This window comes from Dermacentor albipictus, chromosome 8 (genome assembly GCF_038994185.2).
Source record: "Dermacentor albipictus isolate Rhodes 1998 colony chromosome 8, USDA_Dalb.pri_finalv2, whole genome shotgun sequence".
Lineage (NCBI taxonomy): Eukaryota > Metazoa > Arthropoda > Arachnida > Ixodida > Ixodidae > Dermacentor > Dermacentor albipictus.
Window position 1 is genome coordinate 27306843 of NC_091828.1, and position 27205 is coordinate 27334047.

Below are 27205 nucleotides of genomic sequence, written 5' to 3' on the forward strand. Positions count from 1 at the left end.
ACGGCATCCAGCACGCGCTGTATGCAGACGACGTCACCATCTGGGCTAAACACGGCTCGGTAGGAGAAATGGAGGCCAACCTGCAGCAAGCGGCGGACATCGTAGACAACTGTGCCCGTCGATGCGGCCTTCAGTGCTCCCCGTCCAAATCTGAATTTGTGCACATACGCCCCTCACCAAAGTGCACTACCAAAATCGACCTCTCCCTTAACAGTGGACCCATACCCGAACACGACGAGATCCGAGTACTGAGGCTCTTTATTCACAAAAATCGAAAAGCTGACACAACATTGGCCAAATTGCGTAAGGTGGGGGGACCAGGTGGGCCGGATGGTCCGCCGGGTTTCGGACAAGCGCGGGGGGTTACGATGCAAAGACGCCTTGCGGCTGGCGCATGCATTTGTAACCAGTCGAGTCCTTTACTCGGCTCCATACCTCCACCTACGCAAAGTTGACGAGAATGCACTCGAAGTCATTCTCCGTAAAATCTACAAGCGTGCCCCCGACCTCCCGGTCAGCACCTCCAACCTGCGCCTCCTGGGCCTGGGGATGGTGAACACCTTTAAAGATCTGCGAGAGGCACACTTGATGAACCAATACACGAGACTCTCTAAAACGCCGTCGGGTCGCCGCCTCCTTGCCCGACTACACATCCATCATTCAATACATACGGAAGAGCACGTACATATCCCATCACAGTGGAGGTATGCCCTGCACGTGCGCCCTCTTCCGGTCAACATGACACGAGAGGACCATAGCGGCAGACGCCTCGCGCGGGCGGAAGCCTTGGCTCGCCACTACGGACACAAACACGGAGTCTTCTACGTGGACGCCTCCGGCCCGTATCATGGGGGTTGGTACACGGCCGCAGTCGTCCACCAAAACACAGCAGTAAATGGACTCACTTTCCGTGCACACAACATTACACACGCGGAGGTGGTTGCCATCGCGCTAGCCGCCGCAGTTCAACACTCAAGGGTCATCATCACCGACTCGAGGGGTGCTTGCCGCAATATTGAGCAGGGGCACATACCGTACCTTGCCTAAAAAATTTTGCAGAACAACGACTATCTCGGTGCCCCCTCGCACCGTACAATTATCTGGACTCCCGCTCACACGGGCCTCGAAGGAAACGAGACGGCCGATGCCGTCGCCCGCGCGCTCACTTTCCGGGCATCACCTTCGTCCCCCACCGATCCGGACCACGAACCCAATCCTGCCTATACTTTCAAAGAGATCGTTCAGCTCTACCAATCTGGCCATGCCATCTATCCCAAGCCCTGTAAGGGCCTCACAAAGGCGGAGGAGCGCATTCTCCTTCGCCTTTATACCAAAACTCTGCTGTGCCCGGCAGCCTTAAAATACTTTGACCCCGCTTGCACGGGGGAGTGCCCGCACTATGCGGAAAAGTCCTCAGACATTTTCCACATGGTATGGGCACGTCAAAAACCCCCAAATCTAAACCCCCTACCCAACCCTTCCCGCGAGGACTGGGAGGCAGCCCTGCTCGGCTGCCCTGACCTGACGGCCCAACGGGCCTTGGTCGAGCGGGCCCGGGCGGCGGCCGACGCCAATGGGCTCCCGTAAGGGGGAGCCCACCTAGTGTTGATGCAAAACCTATCTAAATAAATGTTTTTCAGACAGACAGTCGCAGCGGTGGTCTTGGACTGTCACACCTATTTGTACGCCAGATTGTATCGCGGTTTACGTTCTTGCGGAACCACAGTGATCCATTTTTGCGCACCATGACACAAGTGCGATTAGGTAATCTGTTACCTGACTTCCTTGTTTCGTGTTCGAATGTTGAATCCCCTCCAGTGAAAGGTTTCCTCCGGGAAGTAGTGTTATCTTTCCGTATGCTTAGTGTTCGATTCTCGCTAGAATATTTAAGTTCCGTCAAAAGAAAGAAATTGTACCATGATATGATAGACTCATTAATGCCAGTTCCAATGTATAGGTTAGCATACTATGGAGGTTCAGGCGATGATGTCCTCAAAAGGGTCAAAAGAATGCCTGTGAAACCATCGGTAAAATCATTCTTCTTCAAACTCCACACAAATCCTTGCCTGTAAAGACCTGGCTGGCCGACAAGGGAATATATGTGCCGTGGACCACCGATTGTATAATGTGTAAAAAACCAGAGACTGTCGATCACGTCTTCATTGATTGTTGGGATCCCTTTTTTCATTGGGACATCTTACAACGAACATTAAAGAAAGCATTACCAATAATTCCACGTGGTATCAGATACTTAGACACAGGCAATAACGATATTCCATATGACCTTATTATGCTGCTGAGCCTCCATAGTATATGGTCCACAAGGATGTCGGTATGTCATGCTGATTTGAATGCCCATTCTGTGCGAGAAAACTTTATTGAAAGTGTCGTCTACATGCGTGAAGTGTACAAAGCCCAGGAAGAACCGCCCGATTGGTTGCCGCTGTTCGATGAGTTCGCTAAATTCAAGCGATTTTAATTTCAGAGAGTCAGCATAAGCTAAGCTGATTCTCTTTTAACAATGTATTCGCATGGCATTTCTGTAACCAGGAAATAAAGAAAAAAAACTCGCGGCTCAGTGGTAGCGCCTCCGTCTCACACTCCGGAGACCCTGGTTCGATTCCCACCCAGCACATCTTGCAAGTTGTTTTTTATTTATGAAGTGCCTGCCGGGATTTATCGCTCACGGCCAACGCCGCTGACGCCGACGACACCGGCTTTTCTGCGACACGAGCTCCTTAACGCTGTCGCGTTAAAAAACAAGTCTTCATTCGTACAGACACTTCCTCTTCACACAGCTGATTCCACTCAACAATAGTTTTGACAAAAAAGGAATCCGCAAACAAGTACGTCCTGGGACGGTACTCGCGGATTTTAAGTGAACGTTCATCACGCCTAGAAATATAACGTGGTTCTTTCAGGAAGCTTTTACTGCTAATTCCGGTCTTATTATTAAATATGAGGTATAAGAACTTCAGTCTCAACTTTTCCGCCGAGAGGAAAGCAGTTCCCAATATAATTGGAGTTTCATTTCAGTACAACTTTCAAACAGAGATGTACCTGGAAAATACGGGGCTTAGATGCTCCCCGAGCAAGTCTGAGCTCCTCCTCTACAGGCCAGTCAGGAGAGGTCCCAAACCTAGAGGATGGAAACCGTTGTCTGAAATAAACATCAAAGTCCACACTAAAAGCGGCTGTACCATCCCCAAAGTGAACACCATTCGGGTCCTTGGCATGTTCATCGAATCCAATGGCAGTAATAATACTACACTCAACAAGCTCACAGCCAAGACTGAGAACATGATGAGACTCAACAGAGTCTCGAATAGGCGTGGAGGCTTAAAGGAAGACAACCACCTTCGGTTGTTCCACGCCTTCCTCATGAGTCATATAGTTTATGTGGCAGCCATGCACAACTGGTATAACTCCGAGAAGAAACGATTAAACACTCTCATCAGAAAAAGTAGAAAAAAAGTACTAGGCATTCCGTTACGGGCGAGCACGGACCTCCTTATGCAACTAGGAGTGCACAACACATTGGACGAGATAATCGAGGCCCAGCAGTCAGCCCAACTGGCCCGTCTATCCTGTACCCCGGCTGGAAAGAAGATCCTGGCAGTTCTTGGGATCAACCCTATCCTCATGGAAGAGCGGAAATATGAAATATCAGAAAATCAAAGGAACAACATACGAGTTGCACCGTTTCCCCGTAATGTTCATCCTCGACATAACGTAGGCAGACGCAGGGCAAGAGCGCACGCCCTCCTCAAGCGTACCAAAGACGATCCTTACTCGGCATGTTTTGCCGACGCAGCCCAATATGGACAGCCGTCTAACTTCGCCATTGCCCTCGTTGATCACAACGGACAGATAGTGAATGCGACTTCCCTGAAGTGCTCAACACCAACCAGAGCGGAGCAGGTCGCAGTTGCTATAGCACTCCTAGACAACAGCAGATCACAAATCTTCACTGATTCGAGATCGGCGGTCAGGGCTTTCGCTTCAGGATCCATCGCTGAGGAGGCTCACAAGATTCTCAAGAACAAGATAATCTCTCCGCACACCATCACGTGGTTTCCGGCTCACCTCGACCCCCAGCTTGACTCGTTTCCCAATCTTAATGACATTGCCCACTCCCAAGCGCGCGCACTAACCCACCGCGCGGGAGCAAGATTGAGCTCAGACTCTGGGGTTCTCGAGTTTCAGGACACTCTCACTACTTTCAGCGAAATTACTACGCACTATCACCTGGGTAGGAGGACTTATCCTCCCCCTCACTGCAAACTGGCTAGACCTCTGGCGTCCACTTTAAGCATGCTTCAGACGCAGTGCTATCCGAACCTGGCCCTTTTCCACATGATCACACCTGAGGCTTTCAGCTCTACTTGCCCCGACTGTGGGGCTGTTAGCGATCTCGCACACATGCTCTGGCGATGCCCCTCGTTACAGGGACCCAATCGCATCACAGAACAAGAATGGAGCTCTGCCATCCGGAGCTCAGAATATGCACATCAAACTTGGGCTGTCCAGAGAGCCCACGATGGGGCGGTTAGGCTCGGCCTACCAGTCCCCACGTGGGAGCGGCCCGCAGCTCTGCCCTAGGGCAAAGCGTCTCAGGACCTTGCTATTAAAGTTCTTTGTCTGTCTGTCTGTCTGTTTCTCTCCTTCTTATTTAGCAAACACGCATCTGTAGTTAGGAGGAAGTTTTCAATCAGACGCCCTCTGGCATCACATCGAGAGTCACCCCACAAGGTATGATAAGCATTTAGGTCTCCAATGACAACGTAGGGTTCCGGGAGTTGCGCAATAAGCTTTCAAATTCTATTTTGGAAAGTTGGCCGTTGGGAGGAATGTATAAAGATGCGATTGTCAGCAGCTTACTAAAAAGCACTGCTCTGACAGCAACTACCTCTAGGGGCGTTTTATGTTGTAATTGCCGGAAAGCGACACTCTTATCTACTATTATTGCCACACCGCCCGACGAGGCAAGGGCCTCGTTGCGGTCTTTTCGGAAAATGTCATACTGCCGGAGAAAGTTTGTTTGTGAAGGTTTACGATGTGTTTCTTGGACACACAGCACTTTTGGAGTTAGTTAATTTGGGTTTAATGGCGCAAAAGCGACTAAGGCCATGCTGCGCCAGCCACAAGATATTAGGAATTCAAGTCTTAAAGCAGCACAAGCTGCGATACTTTAGAGTTTGTGTAAAAAATCAGTTTCTTCTAAAAAGCTGAACAAGTCAGTGAAGGGCACTAGCGGTTCATCTCCGAGTATTGATGCGGGGTGCAAATGTATGTGTAAGTTGTAGAGATTTTGTAAAAGCCTTCGTCTCTGTGTTTCAATGTTTCGACATGTCAGAATAATGTGCATTATGGTGAGAAGTTCATGACACTTCTCGCAAGTTGGCGGGTTCTCGTTTTGAAGTAGAAAATTGTGTGTCAGGTGTGTATGCCCGATTCGAAGTCTACATAGTATCACCTCATAGAAGCGTTGCTGGTGACTGCATGACTTCCATTCTCCAAGCAGGGGTTTTATTGTGTGTAACTTGTTATTTGTGCATGAGTCCCATTCTAGTTGCCACTTTGATGTCAGGGCCTTATGAATCGCTCGGATACTGTCTTTGTATGGAAGTGTTGTTTGTGTTATACCTTTGTGCGCAGCTATGAACGCGCATCTATCTGCTGCTTCATTCCCTGGTATCCCGACATGGCTTGGGACCCAGCAGAATCGTATGGTTCTTCCGTATTCATTATAGGCCAACATGTTTAGGATATTACCAATTAGGGGTTCAGACGCGGAGTTAAGGTTTAGAGATCTGAGTGCGCTTAACGAATCGGTATATATGATAGCATTCATCTGCTTGTCGCTGGTTATTTTTTCTACTGCCGTCCATATTGCAAAAACTTCCGCGGTAAACACTGAAGAAAAATTATTTGTTCGAATGCTATTTTGCCAATTTTTTGTTACGATCCCAACACCTACGTATTCTTGTGTTTTGGAGCCGTCAGTGTAAAACTCCGTGTAATTTTTATATTTTTCTTGAATGGCTCGGAACTCTTGTATTATGTGTTCTTGTGGAATGTCTTTTTTCTTTAGATGTGTTAGTGTCCAGTCACATAGCTGTGAAAAGTTGTACCATGGTGGCAACCTTGGTGGCCTTTCAGCAACCTGCAGGGCCTCATGAGGAACGTCGTAATTTTGACAGTATTCTTCGTGTCGTAAGATTAGTGGCCGAATCATGTTTGGTTTGTTTGTGTAGTGTATCCGTGATTTGCACTGTGTTACGATGCTGTAGCATATATGTTGTGGTGATGATCGAATTCGTAATACATAGGAAAGCGTAAGTAGTGCTCTGCGTTGCTGTAAGGACGGCTCATTGCAGTCAACATATAAACTTTGGACAGGCAATGTTCTGATGATGATGATGTGTGGTTTTTTGTGGCGCAAGGGCCAGGTTTGGCCAAAGAGCGCCATGACAAGTTTTAATGTTGACGATGTATTATGGAAGATGTGACTTGGCTGTAAAGTGGCCTAAAAATATTCGCTGTAGAGTGCGTAAAATTAACTTGTTATAAAATTATGGCGATGACAGATGACGAATACTATGAACACTAAAATCCATCGTGAAAGAATGATGCAGAATAGAAAATATATGAGATGGTAAAAATGCCTGGAGCACTGTTGCCTCGCCAGAGCCCTTCAAACACAAGGGCCTAGAGGCACGTGCTACACGAAAGAACTATCGCAGCGCCATCCTCTGAAGAGAGGAGACGCTACGAATATGTTGGGCTAACAACATGCAACACAACATCTTTCAGATAACTTAGGACTGCGTTAGTGTCGAAGAGCGGTTCTGGGCCGAGTAACATTACAGGATGAAGGGGAATATGCTGCCGGTATGCTAACGGAAAATGTTTCTTTCTGTCAGATTCGGCTTTCCGACACTCCAGGAGGACATGGAGGACGGTCAGCCTCTCCCCGCATCTACCGCAAGTTGGAGGATCATTTTCAGTGAGTAAGAAGTTGTGTGTACCAAATGTGTGTCCTATTCTGAGGCGACAGAATAGGACATCTGTTCGCCGTGATTTTGTTACGGAGGGCCAAGAACCTAACTGTGGCTTTATCACGTGCAGTTTGTTATTTACTTCTACGTCCCACTTACGTTGCCAGTGGTTTCGCAGTTTCCTTCTTAAGAAAGGCTTCAGGTCCGTGACAGGGACCGAAGCAGTAGGACTGACTGTATGCAATGAAATTGATGTGGCCATCTGGTCTGCTAGAACGTTACCCTCAATGCCCCTATGTCCAGGCACCCAGCATATAATGACATGCTGGTTAGACATATACGCTCTACAGAGGACGGAATAGAGCTCAATAATTACGGGGTTTCTGTGTTTACAGTGTGACTTCAAGGCTTTTACCACGCTTAAGGAGTCTGTAAATAAAATTGTTTTTTGAACATTTGATTTTCTGATATGTTTCATAGCCGACAGTAGTGCATAGGCCTCAGCCGTAAATATGCTTGTTTCAGGGTGCAGTACACCGGATTCCGAGAAGGATGGGCCAATGGCTGCGTAGGACACCCCGGCATGCGACTTAGAAGCGTCCGTATAAAACTCTGTGCACGAGTACTTGTACTGGAGCTCCAAGAAGTGCATTTTGATATGTGTCTCTGACGCATGTTTAGTGACCTGTACAAAGGATGTGTCACATTCTATCAGCTGCCACTCCCAGGGTGGTACTAGCTTAGCTGGAGGCATTAGGCGTTGGTCGAGAATTGGGACATCCATTTCCGTGCTAAGTTCTCTTGCACGCAGTGAGAAAGGACGTCTCACAGAGGGTCTGTTATGAAAAAGTGTTTCACATGTCAAGTCGTTAACGGTTGTGAAACACGGATGTTCCTTATTAGAGCGCACTTTCAGAAAATAGTTGAAGCTGATGTAAGTTCTCCGAAAATGGAGTGACCACTCATCGGACTCAACATACAGACTTTCAACAGGGCTTGTTCTAAATGCGCCAGTGGCCAGACGGATTCCCAGATGGTGTACGGGGTCTAACATCTTTAGCGCGCTCGGGGCAGCAGAGTGATACACTGCGGCTCCATAGTCTATTCGCGACCGAACTAGGCTCCTGTAAAGATTCAACAGGCACTTCCTGTCACTACCCCATGTTGTGTATGATAGGATTTTAAGTAGGTTCATTGTTTTTAGACATTTTTCTTTAACATGTTTTATGTGAGGAATGAAAGTGAGCCTAGAGTCAAGAATAACACCAAGGAATTTGTGTTCTTTGCTGACAGGAATTTGTTGTCCGCCCAGTTCTACACAAGGATCTGGGAGCAGGCCTCTCTTTCTTGTGAAGAGAACACAAGAACTTTTATGGGGGTTGACCTTAAATCCGTTTTCGTCTGCCCACTTGGAAACCTTGTTCAAGCCCTGCTGTACCTGTCTTTCGCATACTGTGAAGTTGCAGGATTTGAAGCCTATTTGTATATCGTCTACGTATACGGAGTAAAAAATGGCAGGTGGTAGTGAAGCACGTAGCGTGTTCATCTTGACGATAAAGAGAGTGCAGCTGAGCACGCCTCCCTGGGGTACACCAGTTTCCTGCGTAAAGGGACGTGAGAGTTCATTGCCGACTTTTACCCGGAAGGTGCGGTTTGACAAATAGCTTTCAATTGTGTTCAGCATATTTCCACGGATGCCAATTTCCGACAGGTCTCGCAAGATCCCGTAACGCCATGCCGTGTCATATGCCTTCTCCATATCGAGGAATATTGATAGAAAAAACTGTTTATGTATATAGGCATCACGGATATTTCCTTCCATGCGCACAAGATGATCGGTTGTGGACCGCCCTTCTCGGAATCCACACTGATAAGGATCGAGTATATTGTTGAGCTCAAGGAAATGTATAAGTCTGCGATTAATCATTTTTTCAAAAAGCTTACACAGACAATTAGTTAGAGCTATCGGACGGTAACTTGCCGCCAAGGAAGGGTCTTTTCCCTGCTTTAGAACAGGAACCACAATCGCTTCTTTCCATGTGGATGGGAGGTATCCCGAAGCCCAAATAGTATTGTATAGTGTAAGAAGTGTAATTTGTGCGTCTGTATGTAGGTGTCTGATCATGTCATACATGACTCTGTCTGGTCCCGGTGCAGTGCTTTTACATGTGTTCAAAGCAGCTCTCAACTCGGCAATACCGAAAGGCCGATTATACGGTTCATTCTGCCTAGACTTTCGTATGATTGGCTTACGCTCCACTATTTCTTTATGTTTAAGAAAGGATTGGGAATAGTGCGTTGAGCTCGACACTCGCTCAAAGTGCTCCCCAAGTGAGTCTGCCTGGTCTTTTAGTGTATCGCCTTGTGTGTTTACTAGAGGTAGTGAATATGTTTGTCGCCCTCTTATCCTAATTACCTTGTTCCAGACTTTGGCCTCATCTGTATAGGAATTTATACTCGATAAAAACTTCTCCCAACTTTCTCTTCTAGCCTGTCGGCGGGTTCTCCTGCCCTGGGACTTTATTTTCTTAAAGTTAATAAGATTCTCCGCAGTGGGAGACGCTCGTAGCAACCCCCACGCTTTGTTCTGTTTTTTACGAGCGATCCTACAATCGTCGTTCCACCACGGGACACGCCGTTTGTATGCCAAGCCATTTATTTCTGATATGCATTTAGATGCAATATCTATAATGAAGGCTGTGAGATACTGCACAGCAGCATCAATTCCTAAACAAGACATGTCATTCCATGAGATACTAGTTAAGTTTCCGAACTTCTCCCAGTCGGCTGTATCGATCTTCCACCTAGGAGCCTGTGGTAGACATTCTTTTTCTTTATGTGTTTTTAGCAGTATAGGGAAGTGGTCGCTTCCGTAAAGATTGTTGGTAACTTCCCATTCGAGTTCGAGTAGTATAGACGCGGAAACTATACTAAGATCTATTGACGAAAAGGTTCTGTTTGCAAGAGAGTAATATGTGGGTTCTTTCTTATTTAGTAGGCACGCACCAGACGAAAAAAGGAACTGTTCAACGAGACGGCCTCGCGCATCGATACGAGAGTCTCCCCACAGGCTGCTGTGCGCATTGAGATCGCCAAGAACAACATAGGGCTCTGGCAATTGATCTATCAAGGACTGAAATTCATGTTTGTTTAGTTGGTAATGCGGGGGTATGTAAAGCGAGCAAATAGTGATGAGTTTGTTTAGTAGGACAGCTCGAACCGCCACTGCTTCAAGGGGCGTTTGTAGCTGTAAAGGTTGGCAAGCTATACTTCTATGAGTGACTATGGCAACACCGCCCGATGATGCGACGGCATCATCGCGATCTTTGCGAAAAGTTAGATACTGTCGAAGAAAGTTTGTGTGTTTGTTTTTTAAATGTGTTTCCTGTAAACACAGCACTTTTGGATTGTGTTTTTGTATAAGTTCCTGCACATCATCAAGGTTTCTGAGAAGACCTCTGACGTTCCATTGAATTATTTGTGTATCCATATTGGAGGTCAGTAGGTGCTGTGTGTACAGAAAGAGAAGTAGTGATTATGGAAATTACAATGATTAAATTACAGAGCCTTTCGAGGCCCTGTAACGGGAGTTTTGCCCTTCCTGGAGCGTTCGAGGGAGCCTCGCCGCTCCTTAGGCGCTAGGTGCGCCTTGAGGATAGGTGTTGTGTCCATTGCCTCTTGTGAGGCGCCGGACACGTGCTCTTGCGAGCGAGAAGTTTTCAGAGAGAGTCCCGCCTTGGAGGGCAAGACCCCAGCGCCCACCAGCGCGGAGGTCGATGGGGCTCCCTGAGGAATTTGGCTGCGCCGGCTGTTGCCAGCGCTGGAAGGGGCCGGGGAGAGTGGGGCAGCCTCGGCTGCGCTCACCTTCGGGGTCGGTGGCCCCGTCTGCTGGGTAGACGGAGCAGCGCTAGCTGCAACCGCCGCGGGGGCAGATGGCGTGACTGCCGACTCACTGCTTGTGGGTCGGACAGCCACCGGAGGCCGTTGTGACGCTGCCCCCTGACGCGCCACTTCGGCAAAGCTTTTCTTTGGCAGGTATGCTACCCGCCTTCGTGCCTCTTTGAACGATATATTATCTTTTACTTTTATGGTTACAATTTCTTTTTCCTTCTTCCACGATGGGCACGACCGCGAGTACGCGGCGTGCTCCCCATCACAGTTTACACAGTGGAGAGCGTTCTCACAAGTTTCAGTGGTGTGTTCTGTGGCACTGCATTTAGCACAAGTTTGGCGGCCGCGGCAGCTCTGCGAGCTGTGGCCGAAGCGCTGACATTTGAAACATCGGAGTGGATTGGGCACGTAAGGCCTAACACGGAGCTTGATGTACCCGGCCTCGATTGACTCGGGCAAGATACTTGATCCAAAAGTAATTATTAGGTGCCTCGTCTGAATCTCTTTACCATCACGCCTCATCTTTATTCTTCTGACGTTGATCACATTTTGTTCGCTGAAGCCTTCCAGGAGTTCCGCTTCAGTCAGCTCAAGTAAATCATCATCTGACACAACACCACGGGTGGTGTTCATTGTACGGTGTGGGGTTACTGTAATGGGGGTCTCGCCAAATGACACTAGTTGCGGTAGTTTCTCGTATTGTTTTAGATCGCGGAGCTCCAAGAGGAGGTCGCCGCTTGCCATCCTCGACACCTTGTAACCTGGACCAAAAGCATCGGTCAGGGATTTTGAAACAAGGAATGGTGAAATGTTTCGGGCTACTTTGTTTGGCTTTTCAGCGTGAATAACGTGAAAGCGGGGAAAATTCTGGATTTGACGTCCAAAAAACTTGAAGACATCTTCGGTGCGCCCTCGTTTCTGAGGGCGATCAGCAAGGGAAGGGAAAGAAGTTTCCATGAAAAATTGTATATGTTCGGCAACAGCGCCGACCGCCCACCACGGAGCCCAACGAGGGGACGCGGCAGAGCTTGCATACAAGTCTGCACGACGCCAGTCGTACGCCGTCACTATAACCGAATATGGTGTACCCAAGGTTGGATAGCCACACAGGGTTAACCCTTGCCGCCAGGAGAAACGAAGTAAAAAGAAGAGAGAAGACGACAGGAAAGGTCAAAAAGTGAGAGATAAAGACGAAGATTTGAGGAGGGAGAGACAGGAAAAGGCGACTGCCGATGTCCTCCAGGTGGGTCAGTCTGGAGGTGCCGTCTATGTGAAGCAGAGGCCAAAGGGGTGTGTTGCCTCCGCCGGGGGGCCTTAAAGGTCCAAACACCCAGCATCGGCTCAACCCCCAGGATCCCCCTTTCCCCAGACACGGCTAAGCCGCGCACGGCTACACGCGGGAGGGTCCAACCCTCGTGTGCTCGGGTCCGTGGTGTCGCCACACACCAAACGCCTGCTGACGCAGACGCCCCTGCGGGGAGGCAATGTTCTGTACGCACCGCTCGCCAGTCGTAGGCCAAGATTGTGAACTGGATCAAGTCGCTTAATGTAGGACTGCCTAGCTGCACCATAAACTACACTACCGTAGTCGAGAATGCTACGTACAAGAGACCGGTATATACGTAATAGACATGTTCGGTCAGATCCCCAGTGCTTGTGCGATAAAACCTTAATGATATTTAGTGCTTTATTTGCTTTTACCTTAGTTGAGTTAATGTGGGCAAGGAAATTAAGTTTTGTGTCAAAAGTTACACCTAAAAATTTGTAGTCTTCTTTGACCGGCAGCGTTGTACCATACAATGTGAGAACTGGAGTGCAGTGTAGACCTCGCTTCTGGGAAAAGAGAACTGTAACAGTTTTGTCTGTTGAAAACCGGAAACCATTTTTGTCGGCCCACTGTGTCAGATTATTTATCGTTATTTGTAGTTGTCTTTCGCAGGCGGGTAGATTTGAAGCGCGGCAAGAAACTTGCAAATCGTCGACATATAATGAGTGCATAACAGATGATGGGATAATTTTATTAATAGAGTTCATTTTGACTATGAAAAGTGTCGTGCTCAGAATGCACCCTTGTGGTACACCATTTTCTTGTGTAAATGTGCGTGAAAGTGTTGTGCCGAGACGCACTTGAAATGTTCTATTTGACATGAAATTACATAGACAATTTAGCATTCTGCCGCGAATTCCCAGGTCAGCCAGGTCTCTTAGGATTCCATATCGCCACGTCGTATCATAGGCCTTTTCTAAATCGAAGAAAACCGTCAGACAATATTGCTTGTGTAGGAAGGTGTCACGTATTTCCTGTTCTAGTCGTACGAGATGGTCAATGGTGGAGCAACCCTTTTTGTATCCGCACTGCTGCATATCTATTAGGCGTCTTGTTTCAAGAATAAATGTGAGTCTTGTGTTTATGATGCTCTCATAGGATTTAGCTAGACAGCTTGTTAACGCAATGGGTCTATAGCTACTAGGGGATGTTGCGGGTTTACCAGATTTTAGAAAGGGCACTACTATCGCATTTTTCCAATCTGTGGGCATTACCCCAGACTCCCATATCATATTGAAAAATTTAAGAAGTGTCCCTACCGATTTCTGAGGTAAGTGTGCCAGCATTGTGTAGTGGACACGGTCAGGACCTGTTGCCGTTTTTTTACCGGCAGAGAGAACTCTGTTCAATTCATGTATTGTGAGGGGGTTATTATACATTTCAGCTGAAGCCCCAGTGGTGGGCAGTCTCTGTTTCTCCGCCGACTCTTTATATTTTAAGAATGAATTTGAATAGTTTGCCGAGCTGGAAATGTTGTAAAAGTGTTCACCTAATGAGTTGGCGTGGTCCTGTAGTGTTGTATGTGTGCCTGGGCATGTAAGTAGTGGTATTGTGTAAGATGAGTACTCTCCTCTAAATTTTCTCACCTGATCCCACATTCGTTTTGATGTTACCGAACTATTAATTGAAGAGATGTATTTTTGCCATGATGATTTTTCAGCATGTCTACGAATGAACCGGGCTTTGGCTTTCGCTTGTTTGAAGGTTAACAGGTTGCTATAGGTGGGGTACCTTCGTAGGATTCCCCAGGCCTTATTTTGTGCTTTTTTAGCGTCAGCACACTCCTTCGTCCACCAGGGGTTTAGCTTTTTGTGCACAATACCTGATGACTGGGGTATGGCCTTTTCTGCCGCACGGATTATAACCTCAGTGATTTTTTTATTAAGTTTGTCAATACTTAGTTCTGGCGAAAAGACATCTTCTAGTATCGCGTTCTCCATAAAGACCGGCCAGTCCGCGAGCTGTAATTTCCATCGACGTGGTCTAGTTACTAGGGTTTTTGGTGATGATAGGAGTTTGATGACTGCGGGTAAGTGGTCGCTGCCATATGACGTGTCGAGAGCTTCCCATTTAAGATCAGTAAAAAGTGAAGGTGAGCAAACAGCTAAGTCTAAACAACTAAAAGTGCGGGAAGTTGGTGAAAAGTAGGTCGGGGCGCCTGAATTTAAGAGACAGATGTCATTGGATAAAATAAAATCTTCAACCAACTGTCCTCTTTGGTCAGTTTTGACACTCCCCCATAGTGTACAATGAGCATTAAAATCCCCTACTAAAACAAATGGTTCTGGTAACTGATCTGTTAAATTTTCTAATTGTTTAGTAGTGAAGTGGGTGTGGGGTGGAATATACAGTGAGCAAATGGTGATGGTTTTGTAAGATAGAATGGTGACAGCTATGGCTTCTAAAGGTGTATTTAATTGGACGTTTCGGGTAGGAGTGCCGCCCTGCACGATTATAGCCACTCCGCCTGACGGACGGGTGGAACATTCGCGGTCCTTTCGGACGACAGTGAAACCTTTGAGAATTTGACTATTTTTTGGACCGAGATTTGTTTCCTGAAGACATACAGCAACTGGTGAAAAAATGTTGATGATATCTTTGATGTCACCTAGATTGTGCATGAGACCTCTACAATTCCAATGAATAATAAAAGCCATCTTGATGTGATGTGTGGTGTTTTGTGGCGCAAGGGCCAAGTTTGGCCAAAGAGCGCCATGACACGTGATGATGATGATGATTTGGGGATTAGCTTATTTCTTCAAATGCTGCAAAATTGCGTAAATGGCCAAGTAAAAATATAAAACCTGAAATGTGCTATAGTTCTTGTAGAATTCCCCGTGGCTTTTAAAAAGTTAAAGGTATCTTCATATGGCACGAGTGGTTCATCACTCAATAAAAACATGGGATGCATAGGGATTCTTTTCTCGTAAAAGATCTTAAAATATATTTGCCTCCATTTTTCTAAGCCGGGACATGTTATTAAAAAGTGTAGCACGGTTAAAATTTCACCGCAATGTTGGCATGTTGGTTGTTGTTTGTTATTCATTAAGTAACTATGTGTCAGCCTTGTGTGACCAATTCTCAAGCGACATAATATAACCTCATAAAATCTTTGTCTGTGGCGACAACTGCGCCATTCTCGTAAAATAGGTTTAATGCAGTGAAGCTTGTTAAGTTTTTCTTGATCCCACACTTTCTGCCATTGTTTCTCAACTGCTATTCTTAAAGTAGCTTTATAATCTTGCCAAGGTAGGCCAACATTATGTAGCTCCAAATCTTTGGTACGGGCTGCCATAATATCTGCTCGTTCATTCCCGGGAATTCCTACGTGACTAGGAATCCAGCAGAAAGTGACATTTAAAGCTCTCATGTGGCATTTTGTGTATTGATTTTGTATTTTCTTCAGCAGATTATTTCTACATGGTAACTTAGATGCGAGAGCTTGAAGAGAGCTCAAGGAGTCGCTAAATATAACAGATTGATTATTTCCTCTTTTCAGGATGTCTTCAAGAGCTAACGAAATGGCATGAAGTTCTGCAGTAAAGACCGTAGCCTGACTTGGAAGTCTGATTTGTTTTTCAAATTGATTTGATGTCACTGCAGCGCCCACATTGCCATTACGTTTTGATCCATCTGTAAAGTATTTCATGCAAAAATTATACTCTGATTCGATTTCTAAATATTCGCTTAGTAACGCCTCTCTTGGTGAAAATTGTTTTCTGTTTTTGTTAACCGAAAGTCGCATTTCGCATGTTTCATCTCCCAAGGAGCAAAAGAAGGTTCATCTTGCAAGAATTTATTTCTTACGTTGTAACATAGGTCCGCATTCAGCTTTTGGTACCTGATAAAAAAGGAAGGAATGAGTGCTGGTTTGTTGCTAAAATGCATTTCAAAGCGCGGCCTTGTAAATAGTAGTCTACAAGGATGCGTTGAACAGGACAGTACTCTCATTATGTACAAGTTTCCAAGAAATAGTCTTCTGTGTTCCAAAGACAACTGGTTGGTTTCTGCATACAAGCTTTGTATGGGAGACGTACGAAACGCACCGGAACACAGACGTAGTCCAAGATGATGCACGGGATCAAGAACCTCTAATGCGGACTTTCGAGCGGAGCCGTACACAAAACATCCATAGTCTAATTGTGACCGGACAACTGCATTGTATATGCGAAGCAGACATATTCTATCTGAACCCCATGATCGATGGGATAGGAGCTTTATTAAATTTATAGATTTCAGAGATTTCTGTTTTGCATAAGCGATGTGTGCTTTGAAGTTGAGTTTCTTGTCAAAGATTATACCAAGAAATTTGTATTCATTCTTTACTGTGATTTGCTGTCCTTTAATATGTAATGTTGGGTCCGGTGTGAGCCTTCGGTATTGACTGAAAGGTACGCATATTGTTTTTTCTGCGCAAAATTTAAAACCATTTTCGTTTGCCCATCGCACTATAGAGTTTACACCTAACTGCAGTTGGCGTTCGCAAGTAGCCATATTACAAGAGGAGAAACAAAGTTGAATGTCATCGACATACAAAGAATACATTAGAGAAGAAGGAATAACTGTACTTATCGAATTGAGCTTCACTAAAAATAGTGTAACGCTCAATACTCCACCTTGCGGCACTCCATTCTTCTGTATAAAAGAGTTGGAGAAAGTTGGGCCAAACATCACCTGAAAAGTTCTGTCCTCCAGATAGCTTTTGATTATACCAAGCATGTGCCCTTTTATTCCGTATCTGTTCAAGTCAATTAAAATCCCATGTCTCCACGTCGTATCATATGCTTTTGATAAGTCAAAGAAAACGGAGACGCAAGGTTGCCTTTGGACGAAAGATTCACGAATTTTTGTTTCTAACCGGACTAATTGGTCGATTGTACTGCGATTGACTCTAAAGCCACACTGGTACTGATCAAGTAACCCGTTACTTTCCAAAAGGTGCACAAGCCGCTTGTTAACCATTCTTTCGAAAGTTTTTCCTAAACAACTGGTTAACGAAATGGGGCGATAACTGTTAGGGTCAGAACGTGGCTTTCCAGGTTTTAGAAATGGTAGAACAAAAGCCTTCTTCCATGCTTTTGGAAAATAGCCTTCCGCCCACAACCTGTTGAAGAGGTGAAGGATTGTGTCGTACGTGTTCATGTGTAGGTGTCGCAGCATTTCGTAGTGTATGTTGTCCGGACCTGCTGAATGGCTCTTCGCTAAATATATCGCATCGAAGAGTTCAGTTTTTGTGAAAGGACAGTTATATGGCTCAGTGCTATTCAGTGATATCCGAAGATCTTTCTTTTCTGCAGTGGCCTTTATCTTAAGAAACTCGGGCGTGTAGTGAGCGTCACTCGAAATTCCAGCAAAGTGCTCGCCAAGTACATTTGCTTGACCTTTAAGATCCGTTTCCTCGTCAAATATAGGGAGCGTGTATTCTGTATGAATACCGTCAATTTTTCTCACTTTCTCCCAGACTAATTTACTTGTTGTGTTACTGTTTATAGAGCTCACATATTTCACCCATGATGTTCTTTTCGCTATCCGTCTTTCCCTTCTAGCTTCACTGCGCTTTTGTTTAAAAAACAATAAATTTTCGAAAGTTGGGTACCTGTTTAGTCGAGACCATGCACAGTTTTGTTTCCTACGAGCTTTATCACACGCATCATTCCACCACGGTTTTGGTCTACGTGGAAGCTTCCCTTGTGAAAGTGGTATGGAGTTTTCAGCTGCATCTAAAATTTGTTTCGTTATCGCATCACATATGTCATCAATATTGAGTGCGATGACATCATCAATCCTTATTTCGGAGCTTTCCAAAAAAAGAGACCAATCTGCTTTACCCAGCTTCCATCTCTGTCTTCGTGCTGGCATTGTTGGAGGCGCGTCGATCGGCTTGAGTATAATAGGGTAGTGGTCGCTGCCACGTGGGATTTCCCTCACGTCCCAAGTAAAAAACCCAGCAAGTGACGGCGTGCCACAGGAGAGGTCAATGCTTGAAGTAGATTGTGATTTAGCAATAAAATATGTTGGCTTTCCATCATTAAAAAGGTACAAATTGCAGTTGTCTAAAAATTCTTCTACCATTTTGCCCCTTGCGTCAGTGTGGCTACTGCCCTAGATGTTATTATGAGCATTAAAATCACCCAATAAAAGGAAAGGTTCTGGAAGTTCTTCCACGAGATTTTCTAATTCTTTTCTTGTGATATTCTTACCTGGTGGCAAGTACAGGGAGCATACTGTTATTGTTTTTTCTATCTGAACCTTTACTGCAACAGCTTCTAGGTTGGTGTTAAGCTTCACTTCACGTACTGGGACTCCTTGAGCAACCACTATAGCGACTCCTCCGGATGCGACTGAAGACTGTTCCCTATCTTTTCGAAAGATGCCATATCGACGCAGAGGTTGTTTATGGCAACCTTTCAAATGAGTTTCTTGCAAACACATAATAGAAGCCTCAGCGTCCTCGAAAAGATCGTAAATGTCATCTATATTAGTTCTCAAACCACGGCAGTTCCACTGCACAATAGTAGCCATATTTGATGATGTGGACTATCAAGTACTTAGCGAAGAGATTCTATGTAAAAGGTCACAAAGATGACATATGTAAATGAGCAAGAAACTTGCTAAAATGCTTTTTAGGTCACGTCTCCTTGGCAGGGGGAATGACCGGAAGTCTACCCCCTTTGTGCTGTCCAGGGGGAATACCCGACTTTTTGGTTTGCTTACCAGATGTAGGCTCTTTTGTTTGATTCGTGTCCGGCGGACACATTTCCATTATATCATCGCCCTTTGGGCGTTCATCGTTGCTGGTGCTTGAGGAAGGTGCCGACTTCTTCGAAAGAAAGCGGTCCTTCGGCACCAATGGTGAGACCTTCGTGGCCTCTACCGCGTGCTGGCTGACGTCAGCCCCAGCAGAAGCCTCTGGGCCTCTTGGGAGAGGCTTGCTACGAGCGTCTGTATTTTCACTGGGTGGGGAGGGCCGGAGTGCTGACACTTTGTCCTGCAGCTCCACTTGTGTTCCAACTGACACCATCGGCGGCGCACGCCCTCTATGCACAGCCTGCGCGTAAGTACCTCTATCGGCAAACGCGACTCTCTTTTTGGCTTCAATGTATGATATGTTCTCCCGTACTTTCAATGCAATCACTTCTTTTTCTTTTTTCCACTCAGGACAAGATCTGGAAAACGCCGCGTGCTGACCCGCGCAGTTTGCACAGTACAGCTCGCTTGTGCATGTTTCATCACCATGGTCTGGTTGACCGCATTTAGCACAGGTTGCTCTTCCGCTACATGACTGGGATCCGTGGCCATATTTCTGACACCGAAAGCACCGGCGGGGATTGGGCAAATATGGTCTTACTCTAAGGTACAGGTAAGCGGCCTTAACGGCACTCGGAAGCGTTAAGGAGTTGAAGGTCAGCACAATGTGTTTTGTCGGATTTTCAATGTTATTTTTTCTAAATTTAATTCGTCTTGCACATAGAACACCCTGATCTCTCAAGGCTTCTTCGATTTCCTCGTCTGTGCACTTTAGGAGTTCTGCATCTGAAATCACGCCCTTCGCGTAGTTCAGTGTACGATGTGGGGAGACAGACACACTGTTCTCACCGATCTTCTCAAGTTTCTTGATCTGTCTGCTATGCTCAGCCGTCATAACTTCGAGCAAGAGGTCTCCAGAATTCATTTTCTTTGCTTTGTAGGTATCACCAATGCACTCGTTAAGTGCCTTGGCGATGAGAAAAGGGGACATGTCTTGAATTTTTCGTTCACTTTCACACGTGATGACAAAAAATTTTGTGAAGCTATCACTAGGTTTACTTAAGTTCATTACCTCGGTCCGGTGCCTTTTCGGCCTCCGATCAGGTTTTGAAGAAGAGGGGGTTCTATCCATGAAATTGTACATACTTTCGGCAGCTAAGCTGGCCGCCCACCATGGAGCCCAACATGGGAGTGTATTAAAACCACTAGCCATACATAACTGCTATAACCATATAACCATGACCAAGGAAGGCCACGCCCACATGGTTAACCCTCGCCGCCCGGAATCTTGGAAATGAGATGAAGAAAATAGGAGACAGGAAAGGTAAAAAGTGAGAGACAAAGACGAAGATTTGAGTAGAGAGAGACAGGAAGAGGCGACTGTCGATTTCCCCCGGGTGGGTCAGTCCGGGAGTGCCGTCTATGTGAAGCCGAGGCCGAAGAGGTGTGTTGCCTCCGCCGGGGGGCCTTAAAGGTCCAAACACCCGGCATCGGCTCAACCCCCAGGATCCCCTTTTCCCCAGACACGGCTAAGCCGCGCACGGCTACACGCGGGAGGGTCCAACCCTCGTGTGCTCGGGTACGTGGTGTCGCAACACACCAAACGCCTGCTTGCGCAGACGCCCCTGCGGGGGCCATGACACGTGGTAATGTTGACGATGTATTATGTAAGATGTGACTTGGCTGTAAAGTGGCCTAAAAATATTCGCTGTAAAGTGCGTAAAATGTACGTACTATAAAATTATGGCGATGACTAATGACGAATACTATGAACATTAAAATCCATCGTACAAGAATGATGCAAGTTATAAAATGTATAAGATGGTAAAATTACTTGGAGCACTGCTGCCTCGCCAGAGCCCTTGAAAACAAGGGTCTAGAGGCATGTGCTATACTAAAGAGCTATCGCAGCGGCATCCTCTGAAAGAGGACCCGCTACGAACATGTAGGGCTAAAAACATGCAAGACAACATCTTTCAGAAAACTTAGAACTGCGTTCGTGTCAAATAAAGGTTCTGGGCCGAGTAACATAACAGGATGAAGGGGGATGCGCTGCCGGTATGCTAAGGGAAAATGCTTCTTTCTTTCATGTTCGGCTTCCCGACACTCCAGGAGGACGTGGAGGACGGTCAGCCTCTCACCGCATCTACCGCAGGTTGGAGGCTCGTTTCCCGTGAGTAAAAAGTTATGTGTGCCAAAAGTGTGTCCTACTCTTAGACGACAGAATAGGACATCTGTCCGGCGGGATTTTGTTACAGGAGGCCAGATACCTAATTGTGGCTTTATTACATGCAGTTTATTATTTATTTCTTCGTCCCACATGCGTTGCCAGTGGCTTCGTAGTTTCCTTCTTAAGAAAGGCTTCAGGTCTGTGACAGGGACCGAAGCAGTAGGATTATCTGCATGCAATGAGATTGATGTGGCCATCTGGTCAGCGAGAACGTTTCCCTCGATGCCCCTATGTCCAGGCACCCAGCATATGATCACATGTTGGATAGACATATATGATTTGCACAGTGCGGAGTAGAGTTCATTAAATACTGGATTTTTGTGATTGCAGAAAGACATCAAGGCCTTCACAACACTGAGGGAGTCCGTATATGTAACTGATTTTTTGAGTTTTGATTTCCTTATATGCTTCACGGTCGACAATATTGCGTAGGCCTCAGCCGTGAAGATACTAGTTTCCGGATGCAGTACGTCGGATTCCGAGAAGGATGGCCCGACGGCTGCATAGGACACCCCGTCATGTGACTTCGATGCGTCTGTGTAGAACTCCGTGCAGGAGTGTTTGTGCTGGAGTTCCCGGAAATGCATTTGGATTTCAATGTCTGAAGCGTGTTTTGTAACTTGCATGAAAGATATATCGCATTGTATGAGCTGCCACTCCCAAGGAGGTAGTAGCTTGGCTGGATGCATTAGGGGGAGCCCGAGGAGTGGGACATGCATTTGATCACTAAGCTCCCTCACACGCAGCGAGAAAGGCTGTCTTACGGAGGGACGATTGCGAAAGAGTGTAGCATATGTCATGTCATTAATGGTATTAAAACAGGGATGTTGTGGATTTGAGTGGACTTTCAGAAAATATGTTTGGCTAATGTATGTTCTCTGCAGATGAAGTGACCACTCATTTGATTCTACATATAAACTTTGTATGGGACTCGTTCTGAAAGCGCCTGTGGCCAGTCGGATTCCTAGATGGTGGACCGGATCTAGCATCTTTAGCGCGCTCGGGGCTGCAGAATGATAGATCACGGCGCCATAGTCTAGTCGTGATCGAATGAGGCTCTTATAGATATTCATTAGACACTTCCTGTCACTACCCCACGTAGTCTGGGATAGAAGTTTCATTAGATTCATTGTTTTCAGACATTTTCGTTTAAGATATTTAATGTGGGGGACGAAGGTGAGTCTGTAGTCAAGTATGACACCCAGAAATTTGTGTTCTTTGCTTACAGGTATCTGTTGTCCACGCAGTTCTATGCAAGGATCTGGGATAAGTCCTCTCTTTCTTGTAAAAAGAACACAAGAGCTTTTGTTAGGATTGATCCTAAATCCATTCCTGTCTCCCCACGTTGACACTTTGTTCAGGCCATGCTGTACCTGTCTCTCGCAGACTGCGAGGTTACAAGATTTGAAAGCTATTTGAATGTCGTCTACGTAGACAGAGTGAAAGATGGCGGGTGGTAGTGAAACACGAAGCGTGTTCATCTTCACGATAAAGAGGGTGCAGCTGAGCACGCCTCCTTGGGGTACACCCGTTTCTTGCGTAAAAGGACGTGAGAGTGCATTGCCGACTTTTACCCGGAAGGTACGATTTGACAGATAGCTTTTGATTATATTAAACATATTACCGTGGATGCCCATTTCTGACAGGTCTCTTAAGATTCCGTAACGCCAAGTTGTGTCATACGCCTTTTCCATATGGAGAAATATCGATAGGAAGAACTGTTTATGTATAAATGCGTCCCGGATATTCCCTTCAACACGCACCAGATGATCGGTTGTGGAGCGCCCTCCTCGGAAGCCGCACTGATAAGGATCAAGCATTTTGCTCTGTTCAAGGAAATGAATGAGTCGCCGATTTATCATTTTTTCGAACACCTTACAAATGCAGCTTGTGAGGGCTATCGGGCGGTAACTTGCCACCGAGGAAGGGTCTTTGCCTTGTTTCAAAACAGGGACTACAATGGCTTCCTTCCACGCGGTTGGAAGGTACCCTGCATCCCAGATGGTGTTGAAAAGTGTAAGTAGTGTAGGTTGCGTGTCATTGTGTAAGTTTTTGAGCATTTCATATAAGATTCTATCAGATCCTGGTGCGGAACTCTTGCATGCGCTCAAGGCCGCTTTCAACTCGGCAGCACTAAATGGGCAATTATAGGGTTCATTCTGTCGGCATTTATTGATGAGTGGCTTGCATTCTTCTATTTCTTTATATTTCAGGAATGATTGCGAGTAATGGTTGGAGCTTGATACACTCTCAAAGTGCTCCCCAAGTGAGTCTGCTTGTTCAAGCAGGGTATCGCCTTGTGGGTTTACCAGGGGGAGTGAATAAGTTTGTCGTCCTCTTATCCTGTTAACCCTGTTCCAGGCTTTCGATTCCTCTGTATAAGAGTTGATGCCCGATAAAAACTTTTGCCAGCTTTCTCTTCTGGCCTGCCGGCGGGTTCGCCTGCCTTGTGATTTTACTTTTTTAAAGTTAATAAGATTCTCCGCAGTGGGGGAGGCGCGTAGCAACCCCCACGCTTTGTTCTGATTTTTACGTGCGATCCTACAATCGTCGTTCCACCACGGGACACGCCGTTTGGAGGACAGACCACTTACTTGTGATATACATTTAGATGCGGCATCTATTATGAAGGCTGTAAAATATTCGACAGCAGCGTCAATTTCTAGCGAGGACATGTCATCCCACGAAATACAAGATAGAGTTCGAAATTTTTTCCCAGTCGGCAGTGTCAATTTTCCACCTAGGAGCCTGTGGTGGATATTCCTTTTCTTCGGGTGTTCTAAGCAGTATTGGGAAGTGGTCGCTTCCGTAAGGATTGTTGTTAACTTGTCATTCGAGTTCAGACAGTAGTGACGGGGAGACTAGGCTAAGATCTATTGAAGAAAATGTTCTGTTTGCAAGAGAATAGTATGTCGCTTCCTTCTTATTCAGTAGACAAGCACCAGAAGAGAAAAGGAACTGTTCAACAAGACGTCCTCGCGCATCTATACGAGGGTCGCCCCACAGGTAGTTGTGTGCATTGAAGTCGCCAAGAACCAGATAAGGTTCTGGCAATTCATCTATAAAGGACTGAAATTCATGTTTAGTTAATTTGTAATGTGGGGGTATATAAAGCGAGCAAATAGTGATGAGTTTGTTTAGCAGAACAGCTCGCACCGCCATTGCCTCAAGGGGTGTACGTAGCTGTAAAGATTGACATGCTATACTTTTATGAGTGAGAATCGCCACACCACCCGATGATGCGACGGCATCATCGCGATCTTTGCGAAACGTAACATACGTACGGAGAAAGTTTGTGTGTTTGGATTTTAAGTGTGTTTCCTGTAAACACAGCACTTTTGGATTGTGTTTATGGATAAGTTCTTGAACATCATCAAGATTCCTAAGTAGACCTCTGACATTCCATTGAATGATTTGTGTATCCATATTTTAAATTTAATTGGTGCTGTGTTTACGGAAACGGAAGGGATGTCTTAGATTACAGAGCCCTTTCGAGGCCCTGTAACCGGGGTTTTGCTCTTTTTGAAGTGTTCGAGGGAACCTCGCCGCTCCTTAGGCGCCTGGGGCGCCTTGGGGATACTTGTGGTGTCCATTGCCTCTTGTGAGGCGCCGGACACGTGCTCTTGTGAGCGAGAAGTTACCAGGGAAGGGCCCGCCTTGGAGGGCAAGACCCCTGCGCCCACCAGCCCGGAGGTCGATGGGGTTCCCTGGGGGATTTGGCTGCGCCGGCCATTGCCAGCACTGGAAGGGACCTGAAAGGTTGAGGCAGCCTCGGCTGCGCCCACCTTCGGGGTCGATGGCCCCTTTTCCTCGGTTGGCGGAGCAGCGCTAGCTGCAACCACCGTGGGGCCAGATGGCGTAACTGCCGACTCACTGCGTGTGGGTCGGACAGTCGCCGGAGGCCGTTGTGACGCTGCCCCCTGACGCGCCACTTCGGCAAAGCTTTTCTTTGGCAGGTATGCTACCCGCCTGCGTGCCTCTTTGAACGTTATATTTTCTCAACTTTAACTGTTACAATTTCCTTTTCTTTTTTCCAAGAGGGGCACGACCGCGAGTACGCGGCGTGATCCCCGTCACAATTTACACAGTGGAGAGCGTTCTCACAAGCTTCAGAGGTGTGTTCTTGATTACTACATTTGGCACAAGTTTGGCGGCCTCGGCAGCTCTGCGAGCTGTGGCCAAAGCGCTGGCATTTGAAACAACGGAGTGGGTTGGGCACGTACGGCCTAACACGGAGCTTGATGTACCCGGCCTCGATTGACTCGGGCAGGACACTTGAACCAAATGTGATTATTAGGTACTTGGTCTGGATCTCTTTGCCATCTCGCCTTATCTTAATTCTTCTGACATTGATAACATTTTGCTCACTGAAGCCCTCCAGGAGTTCCGCTTCAGTCAGTTCAAGCAGATCGTCATCCGACACAACACCGCGGGTGGTGTTCAATGTACGGTGCGGGGTTACTGTTATGTGGGTCTCCCCAAATGACACTAGTTTCGGTAGTTTTTGATATTGTTTCAAATCGCGGAGCTCCAAGAGGAGGTCACCGCTTGCCATCCTGGACACCTTGTAACCTGGACCAAAAACATCAGTCAAGGACTTTGACACAAGGAATGGTGAAATGTTTCGCACTGCTCTGTTTGGCTTTACGGAGTGAATAACATGGAACCGGGGAAAATTCTGGATTTGGTGTCCAAAAAACTGAAATACATCTTCGGTGCGCCCTCGTTTCTGAGGGCGATCGGGATGTTTGGGGAAAGAAGTTTCCATGAAAATATATAAAAATTCGGCAACAGCGCCGACCGCCCACCACGGAGCCCAACGAGGGGACGCGGCAGAGCTTGCATGCAAGTCTGCACGACGCCAGTCGTACGCCGCCACTATAACCAAATATGGTGCACCCAAGGTTGGATAGCCACACAGGGTTAACCCTTGCCGCCAAGAAGAAGGAAGTAAATAGAAGAGAGAAGGAGACAGGAAAGGTGGAAAGTAAGGGAAAGACGAAGGTTGTAGGAAGAGAGAAACAGGAAAAGGCGACTGCCGATTTCCCCCGGGTGGGTCAGTCCGGGGGTGCCGTCTACGTGAAGCAGAGGCCAAAGAGGTGTGTTACCTCCTCCAGGGGGCCCTAAAGGTCCGAACACCCGGCATCGGCTCAACCTCCAAGATCCCCCTTTCCCAGGACACGGCTAAGCCGCGCACGGCTACACGCGGGAGGGTCCAACCCTCGTGTGCTCGGGTCCGTGGTGTCGCAACACACCAAACGTCTGCTTGCGAAGACGCCCCTGCGGGGAATAAAAGCCATCTTAAAATGAAAAGGTAAGAATTGGCACTACGGAAAGGATAAGAGGTGAGATGTTAGGTGACATAGATTTAAAAAGGCTTATACAAATGAGCGATAACCTTCAGGTTATCGCCTTCTTATTTTGAGTGGTTATTGGGATCTTGTCCCTCTTACTGCGCTCAAGAGAGCGCTTGTCCTTCGGTGTCAATGACACCGGTGTTCTTGTGTCGATCTCCATCGCTCTTTCTGAAGCGCTGGAAGACCGAGAGTTGGGCGCCGAGACACGTGCCTCGGGCCTTGGGGTTCGTTTTATCTTAGGGCCCTGCGGAACTGGTGTTTGCAGGGCCTTGGAGGAGGATGGAGCAGCGTCAGCTGCTTCCATCACGGGGGCGGGAGGAGTCACTGCGGCACCACTGCGCGTGGGCTCGGAGGACTCCGGAGGCCTCTGTTACGCTGCCCCCGACTGCGTCACATCGGCGTAACTTCTACGCGGAAGGTATGATAGCCGCTTTCTGGCTTCAAAGAACGAAATTTTTTCTTTGACAGTTAGTGCAATCACTTCTTTTTCTTTTTTCCAGCAAGGGCAAGACCGCGAGTAAGCTGGATGATCTTCTTTACAATTAACACAATGTGGTGGAGAGGTGCAGTTATCTGATTGGTGATCATTGGAGCTGTATTTAGCACAGGGTGCTTAGCCTCGGCATGCATGTGAAGCATGTCAGAACCTTTG

At 46.8% G+C, this 27205-nt stretch overlaps 1 pseudogene; it reads left to right on the forward strand.

Moving 5' to 3' along the window:
- The first annotated feature begins 487 nt into the window (after positions 1 to 487).
- On the forward strand, positions 488 to 26957 carry LOC139049216 (uncharacterized; annotated as a pseudogene).
- Positions 26958 to 27205: the final 248 nt, after the last annotated feature.